This window comes from Moschus berezovskii, chromosome 13 (genome assembly GCF_049115385.1).
Source record: "Moschus berezovskii isolate FMDL1 chromosome 13, NW_MosBer_1.0, whole genome shotgun sequence".
Taxonomy (NCBI): Eukaryota; Metazoa; Chordata; class Mammalia; order Artiodactyla; family Moschidae; genus Moschus; species Moschus berezovskii.
Window position 1 is genome coordinate 8785012 of NC_142472.1, and position 14436 is coordinate 8799447.

The window sequence follows — 14436 nt, forward strand, 5'->3', positions numbered from 1 at the left end:
TAAAGAACCCGCTTGCCGATGCTGGAGACATAAGAGACGAGGGTTCGATCCTTGGGTTGGGAAGATCCCTTAGAGTAGGAAATGGCAACCCAGTCCAGTATTCTTGCCTGGGGAATCCCATGGACAGAAGAGCCTGGCAGGCTACAGTCCGTGGGGTTGCAAACAGTCGGACACGACTGAAGCAACTTAACGCTCATGTTGGGCAGTAAATGATCTCCAGGGGTCTTTGTGGCTTGAGGAGGGGTTCATGTTCTTCTCCGCCTCTTTTAGGACAAAGCTGCCAGTGTCCTACCCCTGAAGCATGTGCCCATGCCACAGAGGGGCAAGTGAGGAGAGAGGGATGGAGAGAAACCCTGGTTTAGGTTCCTAGTGAACATGGTACCCAGACCAGACAGGAACATCCTGTCTTCCATTTCCATGATACCAGCAAATCCGATTTTTACAATATATTGTCCAGCACCCAGTGGAGAGCCATGGCTTGTAATTTTGACTTGGATTCTTGCAATTAGTAAATGAAAAAGATTTATCTTTGGATCTGTTCATGCTGCTAATTGAACTTGTGCATGAAAGTCATTAAAAATAATTTTATGCCATAGAATGTGATGTGTGTGCGTGCTCAGGTAGCTTCAGTAGTGTCTGACTCTTTGTGACTCCATGGACTATTGCCTGCCAGGCTTCTCTGTCCATGGGATTCTCCAGGCAAGAATACTGGACTGGGTTGCCATGCCTTCCTCCAGGGGATCTTCCCGACCCGGGGATTGAAACAGCATCTCCTGCATCGTAGGCATATTCTTCACTGCTGAGCCACTGGGGAAGCCCATAGAATGCCACAACCTGCTCTATATAGGTGTCAGTGAAGATACAGCTAAACGTCTGATCTTCTGTAAAATTGTGATCTACTTTTGTAAGCCTGTGAGAACTACATCTTGTAGCGCCTTGTGTTCCAAGTCTCTGGAATTTTGGACTTGAACGTGGAAGACCTCAGTGAGAGGATTATGCCCAAATTGCTCAAGTTAGATAAATCTGTTTTCCCATCTAAAAGTGAGGAATACATCTACTTGCCTGATAGGTTTATATGAGGATCAGAAATGAAAGTGTAACATGTGGACACTACAAAGTGCTGACTGCATGGGTTTTAAAATAAAATAATTTAGCAAATTAATTCATTACTTTTATTATCAAGGTTGTTTTTTAAAATAACCCCAAACCATGCCTATTTAATCACATCATTCCCAAAGATAATTGAGCAACTTCTTTCTTTATTCCACATGCCTAGAGCTGAATGGACCACATGTTGATTGAATGCGTAAATGAGAATGTTTATTTCAAGAACTAGACTTTGAAATAGAGTAAATATACTTTTCACATGATCTCATAATCTTCTGAAAAAGGGATCAGTAGAAAGCTTGCAGGTGATGTGTAGGAATTCCACTCCTGAGGTATGACTCCAAGCTGGCTTCCAGGTTTTTAACACTGAGCTGGTGGGACTAGTGGGTGGTGGGAGTGAGAAGGGAGACCCACAGTTCCTCGCCACTGCCCCCACCGCTTAGATTCACACCTACTAGTCTGGACTCAGGAGCCCGACCACTTGGCTTGAAACCTGGCCTCCTTACCTACTGACTGGGCCAGTCACCGTGAACCGCCTTCTGCGGCTCAGTTTCCTTCTCTCTAAAAAGGGAATAATAATAGTAAAATCTTCCCCAGGACTGCGGAGGATTAAATTAGACATTACATTAAGGGCTCCTCTGTCGAAGGAATTCTCCAGGCAAGAATACTGGAGTGGGTTTCCACTTCCATCTCCAGGGAATCTTCCTGACCTACGGGTTGAACCTGGATCTCCTGCATCGCAGGCAGATTCTTTAAAATCTAAGCCACCAGGGAAGTCTATAAAGTACTAGAACAATATTAATTCACAATAAGTGCTCAGTAAAGGGCAGCAATTCTTTTCACAAATTGGATATGCCTCATATTAGATTCTGTTTGTGCAATGGACTAAATGTATTGCCTAAACTACAGAACTGAGGATAAAGTGAGAATTAAATAGAGAACATACAAACTTAGTCTTTTAAAGTGTAGGGAATATTTTTAAAGAAATTTTTAGTTTTTGCTTGACACATGAGATAATAAGATGCAAAATTACTAAGAATCAAGTCAGGCTGTGATTATCTGTTTAATGATAGGGAGGAGGACTCACCTTTATTCTGTGCCGGGTATATTACATACGTGTGTCATTTCATGCCCAGGGTGACCTATAAAATAGGAAATTTTATAGGTCAAATTAGGCAAGTACTTGAAAGAGAGCTTTGGAGAGGTTGACTATCTTTTGCGTAAGTAAAGAACATAATTTGAAACTTGGAAGCCTACACTGCTTTTGCTATACCAAGATCATTCTAGTTAAAAAATGCAGAATCTAAAGTTATTTGGATTTCATTTGAAAACTTTTTTCATGAATATGAACATAAATTCCTAAAATGCATTATCGTCTTTCTGAAATCCAAATATTTGGAGAAAGTGTCCAGCCATTGGTGGAAAGCAGAGAGAGAAAATTTACTATCAGTATCTTGAAAAGGGCTTTCCAGGTGGTGCTAGTGGTAAAGAATCTGCCTGACAATACAGGAGATCCAAAAGACACGGGTTCAATCCATGGGTAGGAAAGATTCCCCTGGAGGACGGCACGGCAACCCACTCCAGTGTTCTTGCCTGGAGAATCCCATTGATAGAGGAGCCTGGCGGTCTACAGTCCATAGGGTTGCAAAGAGTCAGACTCAGCTGAAGCAGCTTAGCACATCTTGAAAAAGTATTAACACATTGAAAAAATCTAAGATCTTTACAATTTAATAAAACACAGTTTCTTTCAAAATGCTTCCATGTTCTATTGAAGTATGGAGTTTTAAATATACTGTATTTAATAGCAATCATTATATGGATTAACTACACCTAGAATTCTTTATGCTTCCCAGGCGTAAATTGTGGGAACAACCATACCTCTGCTTTGGTTCAGTTTATAACACAATCTGGAAGAAAGATGTTACTCATTTGTTTGATACTAAACAGGATAGAAGAGGGGTAGGAATTGATTACCCAGATAAACGATAAAAGCAGAAACTGAAATGCTATTAGTAGAACAAGGCAGAAAAGCACTTACTGCTATACAAAGAAGAATCTCTGCTAGAAAATTTGGAGTTAACTCGGTAGTAAAGAACCCGGCTGCTGGTGCAGGAGGCGAAAATTCAGTCTCTGGGTTGGAAGGATCCTCTGGAGAAGGAAATAGCAGCCCACTCCAGTATTCTTGCCTGGGAAATCCCAAGGACAGAGGAGCCTGGTGGGCAGGCTACAGTCCATGGGATCACGAAAAGGGTCAGACAAGACTTAGCTACTAAACAACAAGAAAGTGACTAAACGACAGCAGCAACAAGATATCCAGTGGTTAAAAGCCAGAAAGGCATAAGAGAGCAAAAGTAGGAGGAGGAAGGAGTTTTGTTAGAAAGCAATCAAATACGTAATAAATATTTTCAAAGATAACTGCCGTCATATTTTAAAAGTCTGCCGTAAGACGGTGCTTCTAACACGAGTTTATTGGACTCTCTGCCTTGGTTGCGTAGCTTGAAATAAAGCAAGAGTTCCAGTCTGGAGGATATGCCTCCAATCTGCTCCTGTGACATTTGTTTAGGTGTGACACACCAAGTGGAGATTCTCTATTTGCATCAAGATTATGTGGGGCTTTTTCACAATCCAAGCAATTTTAGACATCGAAGTATAATTGATTTGTGTTTTAATGTGCAGACATGCTTCGAATTAGTTTTGAATTATATTTAAAAGATCCTCAGTTCAGTTCAGTTCAGTCACTGAGTTGTGTCTGACTCTTTTCGACCACATGGACTGCAGCATGTCAGGCCTCCCTGTCCATCACCAACTCCCAGAGCTCACTCAAACTCATGTCCATTGAGTCGGTGATGCCATCCAGCCGTCTCACCCTCTGTTGTCCCCTTCTCCTCCCGCCTTCAGTCTTTCCCAGCATCAGGGACTTTTCCAGTGAGTCAGCTCTTCGCATCAGGTGGCCAAAGTACTGGAGTTTCAGCTTCAGCATCAGTCCTTCCAATGAATATTTAGGACTGATTTCCTTTAGGATGGACTGGTTGGATCTCCTTGCTGTCCAAGGGACTCTCAAGAGTCCCCAGTATATCTAAAAAAGTATCTTAAAAATGACTAAGAATGAAGAACCTATATATATCATATATGTAATATTCAATAGGTTATATTCCCACCAGACAGTTTATAAATATTCTGAAGATAAGATCTATAAAAGTGTTCCTAAGATTGGATCCAAGTTTGGAACATGGTTAAGTACTTCATCTGTTTAATACATTGGCATTTCAAGAGTTTTGGTGTATGTAGAGTAGAGGTTATTGGGGAAAGGTGTCCTGACTAATGCAATTAGCAACTGAACAATCCCTTCTGGTTTTAGAATTTATTAGAATCCTCACTCCCCTCCATTTCCACTAGGAATACTTTCTTCCATTTCATTTCTCCCAAATCCTCGATCATCCCCCATTTCACTTCCTCCACCAAAATCTTTGCTAACTAAATGTATCTCAGCCTGGTAACTCATTCTTTTTATTCAACACACAAAGCCCTAAGCATTTTGTGGTTGGTGATATATTTCTTCAACTGGTTTCATTTTAACTTGCAGTTATTTTTATGTTCTAAAGGGTTTCCCTGATAGCTCAGTTGGTAAAGAATCCACTTACAATGCAGGAGACCCTAGTTTGATTCCTAGGTCAGGAAGATCTTCTGGAGTAGGGAAACATTACCCACTCCAGTATTCTTGGGCTTCCCTTGTGGCTCAGCTGGTAAAGAATCCACCTGTAATGCGGGAGACCTGGGTTCCATCCCTGGGTTGGGAGAAAGGAAAGGCAATCCCTGGAGAAAGGAAAGGCTACCGGCTGGAGAATTCCATGGACTGTATGTATAGTCCATGTGGCTGCAAAGAGTCGGACACGACTGAGCAACTTTCACATTCACTTTCTTATGTTCTAAATAAACTGGCTGTAAGCTTCTGGAGAATTTTTGTTTGTTTCTCTTTTAGTTATTTTCTGTTAGATTAATGAACTCCTTTAAACGTGACACAGTTTTGGTATGTAATAAGCATTCAGTAATTGCTATTATTGTTATTATTCAGCACAAGTCCAGACCACCTGACCTGCCTCTTGAGAAACCTGTATGTAGGTCAGGAAGCAACAGTCAGAACTGTACATGGAACAACAGACTGGTTCCAAATAGGAAAAGGAGTACGTCAAGGCTGTATATTGTCACCCTGCTTATTTAACTTATATGCAGAGTACATCATGAGGAATGCTGGGCTGGAAGAAACACAAGCTGGAATCAAGGTTGCCGGGAGAAATATCAATAACCTCAGATATGCACATGACACAAGCCTTATGGCAGAAAGTGAAGAGGAACTCAAAAGCCTCTTGATGAAAGTGAAAGAGGAGAGTGAAAAGGTTGGCTTGAAGCTCAACATTCAGAAAACAAATGGGAAATAGATGGAAAAACAGTGGAAACAGTGTCAGACTTTATTTTTTGGGCTCCAAAATCACTGCAGATGCTGATTGCAGCCATGAAATTAAAAGACGCTTACTCCTTGGAAGGAAAGTTATGACCAACCTTGATAGTATATTAAAAAGCAGAAACATTACTTTGCCAACAAAGGTCTGTCTAGTTAAGGCTATGGTTTTTCCCATGGTCATGTATGGATGTGAGAGTTGGACTGTGAAGAAAGCTGATCACCGAAGAATTGATGCTTTTGAACTGTGGTGCTGGAGAAGACTCTTGAGAGTCCCTTGGACTGGAAGGAGATCCAACCAGTCCATTCTAAAGGAGATCAATCCTGGGTGTTCATTGGAAGGACTGATGCTAAGGCTGAAACCTCAATACTTTGGCCACCTCATGCGATGAGTTGACTCACTGGAAAAGACTCTGATGCTGGGAAGGATTGGGGGCGGGAGGAGAAGGGGACGACAGAGAATGAGATGGCTGGATGGCATCACCAACTCTATGGACATGAGTTTGAGTGAACTCCGGGAGTTGGTGATGGACAGGGAGGCCTGGCGTGCTGTGATTCATGGGGTTGCAGAGAGTCGGACACAACTGAGCAACTGAACTGAACTGAAGAGTACATTTTACATCTGTGTGTGTGCTAAGTTGCTTCATTCGTGTCAGACTCTTTGCGACCCTATGGATCGTAGCCCACCAGGCTCCTCTGGCCATGGGATTCTCCAGGCAAGAATACTGGAGTGGGTTGCCATGCCCTCCTCCAGGAGATCTTCCCAACCCAGGAATTGAATCCGCGTCTCCTGTGTTGGCAGGGTGGTTCTTTACCACCAGTGCTACCTGGGAAGCCCACATTTTACATGTACCTCTGCCTAAAGCACTGTGCTAAGTTTTGAGGTGTCAAAGGACTTGAGGCATAGTTCCTGCTGTGATGGATTTAAATCCAGAGAAGATAGAGAATCGGAACCCCAAACCCAGCTCCAGAAATGAATGTGTGTGTCCGGTTCTAATATGTCCAGACCTGGTAGTAGCTGAGGGACATGGAGAAAACAGAAATTGCTGGAGAGCCAGAAACTCATGAAAGTCCTTCTTAAATGTGGGGACTCACTGGGGAATGGACAGCAAGGGTAGGTAGGGCTGGGAAGACAAGAGAAATAAATGGGTGGAAGGTCAGAGGGCTGCCTGTAAGAGGAGTTTATGAACCAAGGTCTGATTCGCTCATTTGTCAAGTCTTCTATGTTGGGATAAAGATTCTAAAAAATTTTTGAGGCTAAAGGAAACTTCATCAGTTTATAAGGGGAGTATCAGATAATGGTGCGCTTCCCTGGTTGCTCAGTGGTACAAGAGTCTCCTGCAGTGCAGGGGACGTGGGTTTGATCCCTGGGTCAGAAAGATCCCCTGGAGAAGGAAATGGCAACCCACTGCAGTATTCTTGCCTGGGAAATCCCAGTGGACAGAGGAGCCTGGCGGGTTACAGTCTATGGGGTAGCAAAAGAGTCAGACGTGACTTAGCAATGAGACAACAACATCAGGTAATGGTATTTCAGGAAAGGTAAATTATTATTTTAATGAGGGAAGAAGTGGGATGGGCGTAGCAAAAGCACAGAAGCTGTTGCAACAAATCCAAACCCAGGTGAAGGGGAGCTGAGCCGGCAGTGAAGGGAGGAAGGCAGCGACCAGCTCGGTTTCCTCACCAGGACACCGTGGCCACAGTGGGGACAAGCTGAGTCTCAGAGTGACAAGGCTCAATGGCGGACATTGAGGGGTCCGTGGATGCCTAGGTCAGGGATCGGTAAATTCAGCTGGAGGCCGTATGGTCGCAATGCAACTACTGTCCTCTGCAGCTGAACCAGGAAAGCAGTCCTGGATAGTACTTGAAAACTGGTCTCCTGTGTTTCTTGTCAAATCAGGCAGATTATAGGAAAAATGAAATTGTCCCTCTAAGAATGGGAGACCCCACATCTGTGAACAAGAACTATACATGTAAAAGTGCAAATTTCCTTGTATACACATAAACACACACACACACACCCTATTCACCTGTACATTTTCACCTATATATACAATGGGAGAAATGAAAACGTAGAACCTGTTCTTACAGATAGCTGACAAAATTTCTTAGCATTGTTAAGAGATATCCAATTTGAGACTAGGTTTCACTTTTTGAACATTAATTTCTTCTTCGCGAATATTTTCAATCCAGCAAATGTTTCTAATTCTTTGCCACTCTCTGCTACTACATGGCTCTGTATCTTCCAGAAACAGGGCCATGTCGCCTGTTGTAATAAGCAGAAAAATTGGGATGGTTTACAAATAAAAGTAGTTACATGTGTAAAACAAATTTATGATGTGGAAAGAAAGAAAACTACTACACTGATTTACCCCAAACTGATGCAGTAGATGAAATTTAAATCAGTCTAGAGCACAAAAATATGATCATTTTCAGAGATGAAAAACATCACATATGCTATGTAATTCATATTTAATGAATTCATATTTAATGAATATTTAATGATTTCTATTTAATGTAATTCAATTTAATGCCATTATTTAGTCTAAATAATTTATAAATGTCCTGAATAAATGCTTTAAAAATATATTTATATACTCCATTAAAGTCATTAAGAATATTTTATATGTACTGAATCCCCAAATGAGATTAGATGTCTTTCTGATAAAATGCACAAGGGAACTCTGTCTTTAGTTCTAAGAAAGGCAAACATTTCCCCCTTGCCCCACAGGCCTGTGATGCAAACTGTAAGACTGTTTTCTGATCATGTCTTATAATCGCTGCTGCATATGGGCCTTGCCTCGGGAAGCTCCATCTTCCTGAAATGCCATCTTTTTCTTCTTCTACTTCTGAAATTAAGCTCCATCTTTAAAGTCTAAATGCCAGCTACTGTGTTAAGCTCTGCATTAAGATTTAACTACTTCTCTTTCTTGCATCAACTATTTACAAATGCACATTAACAGTTGTATCTCCTTTATGCATTAAATCATAACAAGTGCTCAGAGGTGTCTAGGGCATAGTAAATGCTCAAATGTAGCTTCCTGTTTTTATTCTCTTCCTCTGTGGCTAGCTGCTTTATTTTCCTCAAATTTGAACACCTTGAAGTGCTGAAAATATATATTGAATTGAGTTGAATTTTACTCAATATAAAAGAGTGTCAAAATTGTGCAAATCAAAACAAAATAAACTTTACAGATGTCTTTCCAGGCCTGCCACTTCAATACATTTTTATCAGTTCTGACCTGAGCTTTTAATATTCTACCACTAACATTCCATGCCAATTTGCCAACAGTATCATGGAACCCAGATCTCTAAGTGGTCAGCATATAGGGCAGTTTGCTAAATTTCTGTACCCACCTCTGTTTCATTATGAAAGTTGTTCCTAAACTGTGTCTCTTACATAAAGTAAGAGTACTCATCAAACTGAAGTTCACAAGTGGAGAAAACCTGCTAAAGTTTCCAAATGAAACTTTATTTAGGTATGCTAGAGCGTAATTAAGAGAGAAAATCATCAGGACATAAATGTGTGTTGCTTAAATTCTGCAAAAGTCCACACTATAGATGAATTTCTTAAAATGTTTCTATGAACTTTTCAGATTATCCTCAGTACAGGTGTAGGCCACCTGATTCATTTTCCTTACTAATTTTGACTTTAATGAATATGATCTTTTAGTATAAATGAAGATGAAATGAATATACAGATAACTATTTATTAACTCAATGTCATAAATATTGTCCCTGAAAGTGAAGTGAAAGTCTCTCAGTTGTGTCCAACTCTTTGTGACCCCATAGACTGTATAGTCCATGAATTTTCCAGGCCAGAATGCTGGAGTGGGAAGCCTTTCCCTTCTACAGGGGCTCTTCCCAACCCAGGGATTGAACCCAGGTCTCCCGCATTGCAGGAATATTCTTTACCAACTGAGCCACAAGGGAAGCCCAAGAATACTGGAGTGGGTAGCCAATCCTTTCTCCAGCGGATCTTCCCGACCCAGGAATTGAACTGGGGTCTCCTGGATTGCAGGTGGATTCTTTACCAACTGAGCTATCAGGAGAACCCAATAAATATTGTCCCTATGTTTTTTTTAAAGCATGTAAACATATTTTCTCTTACATCAGCCCCGTGGGAAATATTGGAAGCTACTATAAACACAAATGGATATGTTTATATACAACTGTTTACCTTGCGTCATGTTCTTTGGCCTAAAGCTTTTTCAGTTATCAAGATTGATTTAACTTTGGATCCTTTAAGCAAATGGGTTTGTGTATCTTGGCATGAATCACTCAGCATTAAGTTGGCTTACTGAATATAGACATATTCAAGTTAAGTATTTTTTAGTAAAGTAAATCCTGTTTCTCTGGAAAAAAAATTTTAACCTCAACCATTTTGAAGCTGCTTCTCTGTAGTAATCCTGTGATCCAATATCAAATCCACTGATCTGTTTGAATATAAAATGCTATACATGGAAACCCTGTAATCAATGTGTTTACTACTGTCTGATATCTATCATCGTCTTCAATAATTGTTTACTGAAGATGCAGACTATTGATTGCAGTATGTGGCGGTATATACAGACACTTAAAATGATTAATAGATGATGACATTACCATTTTAAATTAAATACCTCTGTATTGAATCCAGTATCTGTGATATTCTGACTACCTAAATCATTTGGCTGAGTGCACTGAAATGCTAGGAAAATTGGTTTACAAAATGACAGGTAGTTCTTGTTTAATTTCATCCACTTAAAAGACTACTGGATCTGGATGACTGAATGTATTGCAAGAACCAGTATGTCAGTCAAGCCCTGTTGGAAAAGCAAAATAAATGGAATAGGCTTCATGTCCCAGTTAGCTATATTTAACATTGTAGTATTTCACACTTTTAGAAATCTACTCTCCAGTCATACATAAAAGCTCTGTATCAAAGCTACTGATTATCAGTGATAAAAATACCTGGAGATGTTTTAGAATTTCTAGCAATTAGGGATTCAAAAACAGTTACAATCAAACTAGATTTTTTTTCACCATCTTGTCAAATATTGAGAGACATGAAAATGAATAAAATAGGTCAGTGGTTCCTTATGAAAAAAATTTAATTGGCTCCAATAGAGGTCAACCATGGTCAACTAAATGATCAGGGGAAAATATCTAATTATTCCTCTAGACCTACTTAATACTGGCAGCAATTTTCTCCTTTTCTCTTGGAAAAAAAAACCAAAAATGCAAAGACTTTGCCTGAAACAATGGCAAAATACTTCTTTTTCAGTTAAAATGTGGAACTCTAACCTCCAGCAGCAGATCGTAATACACTGCCTTCAGGACACAATCATTAGTTTACTGACATTTTGAAATGAGCCAACCAGCCTCATTTTTCTAAGTTCTTCAGCAAATGTCCTTTTAATCAAAATAGCACAGCGACAGTTTGGTGAAACAGAATCTCCTTACATTAAAAAAAAAAAATCGATATTTTTCTTTGCATGAGTTGCATCTCGCCACACACTCTTCACTTAGGTTTTGGATCTGATCCTTGCTGTAACCTAATTTGAATTCTGGAAATGTGTTTTACTCTTGATTTAATCACTAAAGATCCCTTCGCATTTGTAAACAGGACACTGATGCCGGGTTTGTGACTTCAGGGGCAAAAGAAGGCTCTCCTGCTCTGTCCGTTGACAGTTTACCCTTTCTCTCTCTTGTTTTTTTTTATTGGAGTGTAATTGCTTTACAATGGTGTGCTTGTTTCTGCTGTACAGCGAAGTGAATCAGCTATATGTTTGCATTTATCTCCTCTTTTTTGGATTTCCTTCCCATCCAGGTCATCACAGAGCATTGAGTAGAGTTCCCCATGCTATAAAGTAGATTCCTATTAGTTTTGTATTTTATACATAGTATCAAAAGTATATAGATGTCGATCCCAATCTCCCAATTCATCCTTCCCTCCCTTTCCCCCTTGCTATTTTTACCTTAACAGAGTCTAAGCTTGTTCTGCTCCTGGCACAATATAAGTGAATGAATCTAGGATGAAGTGTTGGAAGGAACTTTATTCGGGAGCCTGCTGATCAAGAATATGGCAGACTAGCACCTCAAAATAACCTTCTCGTTGCAGCCTGGTTGCCAGGTTTTTTGTTGGATCAGAGCAGAGATGGGGGTAGGTGAGGAAACCAAGTAAAAAGACTATTCAGTCCTTGCAAATGTCCCCTAGAATGGCAAGCCTTAGGCAGGGGAATGCGTTAGTTTCACTTCCTTACACTGCGACACCCATGGGCAGCTCAGGCTATCTCCCCGAGGCAGGCCACTATGGCTGCCTACAGTAACAAAACAAGTGGCAGGGTGAGGGTTAAGTCACAGAAGCAGATCAGCATAAATTCAAAACTAACCATTCCCGGTTGCAGCACCCATGCATATGTTCTCTGTATCAGCGTTTCTGTTTCTGCTTTGCATATAAGATCATCTATACCATTTTTCTGGGCTTCTCCTGTGGCTCAGCTGGTAAAGAATCTGCCTGCAGTGTGGGAGACCTGGGTTTGATCCCTGGGTTGGGAAGATCCCCCGGAGAAGGGAAAGGCTCCCCACTCCAGGATTCTGGCCTGGAGAATCCCATGGACTGTATAGTCCACATGTGCTCAGTTGCTTCAGTCGTGACTGACTCTTTGCAACCCCATGGACTGTATATGGGGTCCCAAAAAGTCGGACACGACTGAGCGACTTTCACTCACTCACTCATAACATTTTTCTAGATTTCAAATATATGCGTTAATATACGATATTTGTTTTTGTTTTTTTGACTTCACTATATGACAGTCCAATCATGTTTCTGCAAATAGTAGCATGTTTTTCCTTTTTATAGCTGAGTAATAATCCATTATATCTAGGTACTACGTCTTCTTCATCCATTTCCTCTGTTGATGGACATTTAGTTTTCTTCCATGGCTTTACTACTTTAAATAGTGCTGAAGTGAACCTCAGGGTGCATGCATCTTTTTGAATTACGGTTTTCTCTGGGTATGTGCCCAGGAGCGGAATTGCTGCCTCATAAGATAGATCTAGTTTTAATTTTTAAAGAACCTCCGTACTGTTCTCCATAGTGGCTGTATCAATTTATACATTCCCAACAACAGGAGAATTTCCTTCTCTAGGAGATCTTCCTGATTCAGGGATCAAACCTGGGTCTCCTGCACTGTAGACTGTTTCTTTACCACTGAGCCACCAGTGAAGCTGTAAAAGCCTTACCTTTACTTCACATCCTCTCCAACATTTATTGTTGATTGCCTGCTCAGATCAAGGACCCTAAACAGTGCTTCTCCAACTTAAAGTACACATAGAACCCCTGGACACCTTGTTAAAATGCAGACTCTGTAAACAGGTCTGAGTTGGAGTCTGAGGCTCCTCAGTGGGAGATGGAGGGAGCAACTTCCTTCTGTGACTTTCCTCTTCCTGATTTGCATTTCTAGCAAATTTCTAGGTGGTGCTGATGCTGCCTATATGAGGACCACATTTTGAGTAGAGTGGCCATACCTCAGAACACTGACTTTTTTGTTATTGTTGTTAAAAGAAGAAAATCAAATCTGGAAGGAGATAATGCTTTTTACTCATACCCTGAGGCTCTTTGAACCTTTAGACAAAGAGCATGGATTCAATAGCAAAATCCAAGTAATGACCTCACAGTGTATCTGAGTACCACTGCATCTTCATCCCCTGAAATTAGTCAAAATGCTTGAGTCCATCTCAGGGTAAGCCTATTCCTTCTGCTCTGAAAGATTTGTGATCTAGAATTACGTGGCAATTTTACCCCGTGAAAAAGTGGATGTTTCTCTGCGTCTAGAGTTTTCATTTTTTCCCAGAGCTGCTGCTAAGTCGCTTCAGTCGTGTCCAACTCTGTGCGACCCCATAGATGGCAGCCCACCAGGCTCCCCCATCCCTGGGATTCTCCAGGCAAGAACACTGGAGTGGGTTGCCATTTCCTTCTCCAATGTGTGAAAGGAAAAGTGAAAGTGAAGTCTCAGTCATGTCCAACACTTCGCGACCCCAGGGACTGCAACTCGCCAGACTCCTCTGTCCATGGGATTCTCCAGATGAGAATTCTGGAGTGGGTTGCCATTGCCTTCTCCTTTTTCCAGAGCAGAGAGATTTTTTTTTTGCAGTTTTTGAGCCGTGAGCTTGTGCAATACCACTGGTATTCATTCTCTTGCTTGGGCGATTTACAGAGAGTTCAATCAAGGATCGTTACCTATTTTTCCTGTTAATCTCTTCTTATTTTTGCCATCTCCTACTTGGCAACTTTCATCAGATTTTTGAAGATGGCAAATAGACCTTTAATGCCATCTTTGAAAAGCTATCTTCTTAGAGAAATAATGTTTTACCAGGCAGACTTCACAGTGGCTCCCTTGTGGTTCGGATCTTTTGTGGCAGTTCTTTTCCTCTCCTTCATCAGCACACTAGGATGAGGACTTGCAGGCTTGGGAGCTGGCCTATGTCCCCAGTCCCTGAGGACACTGCAGGGAGAACGGTTACTCTCTCTGAGATTGCCCAGAGTGGGTTTCCTGGGAGGAGCTCTAGATGGGGGCTGGGGAAGTAGGAGGAAACATGGATATAAGTTACTTCTCTGCTACTCCGTGACTCTCCAAGTATGTATCTGATGTATCTCCATCAGTGATACAGGGTAAAATATGCCTGTCTTACTTGCACCAGCGTTAGAAGGATACCATGAAGAATGCACACGAACGTCTGTCATTAGCGTGTGTACAAATTAATTATGAGTAGTATTTGCGTTGCCTGGAGATTCCATCCCTCACTGGCTTCTCGGAATTATTTTACGATTCAGTGGCCCAGCAGAATTCCATATGATATTAATTGATCATCAAGAATGATGATGTCCATGG

General features: G+C 41.1%; 1 non-coding gene across 1 annotated transcript; it reads left to right on the forward strand.

Annotated features, from left to right (window-relative positions):
* Window positions 1-1406: 1406 nt before the first annotated feature.
* Window positions 1407-1482, forward strand: LOC148775802 (small nucleolar RNA SNORD36). Its single transcript, XR_016038952.1, has one exon. It is a non-coding gene; the product is annotated as a small nucleolar RNA SNORD36 (small nucleolar RNA).
* The last annotated feature ends 12954 nt before the right edge of the window (window positions 1483-14436 follow it).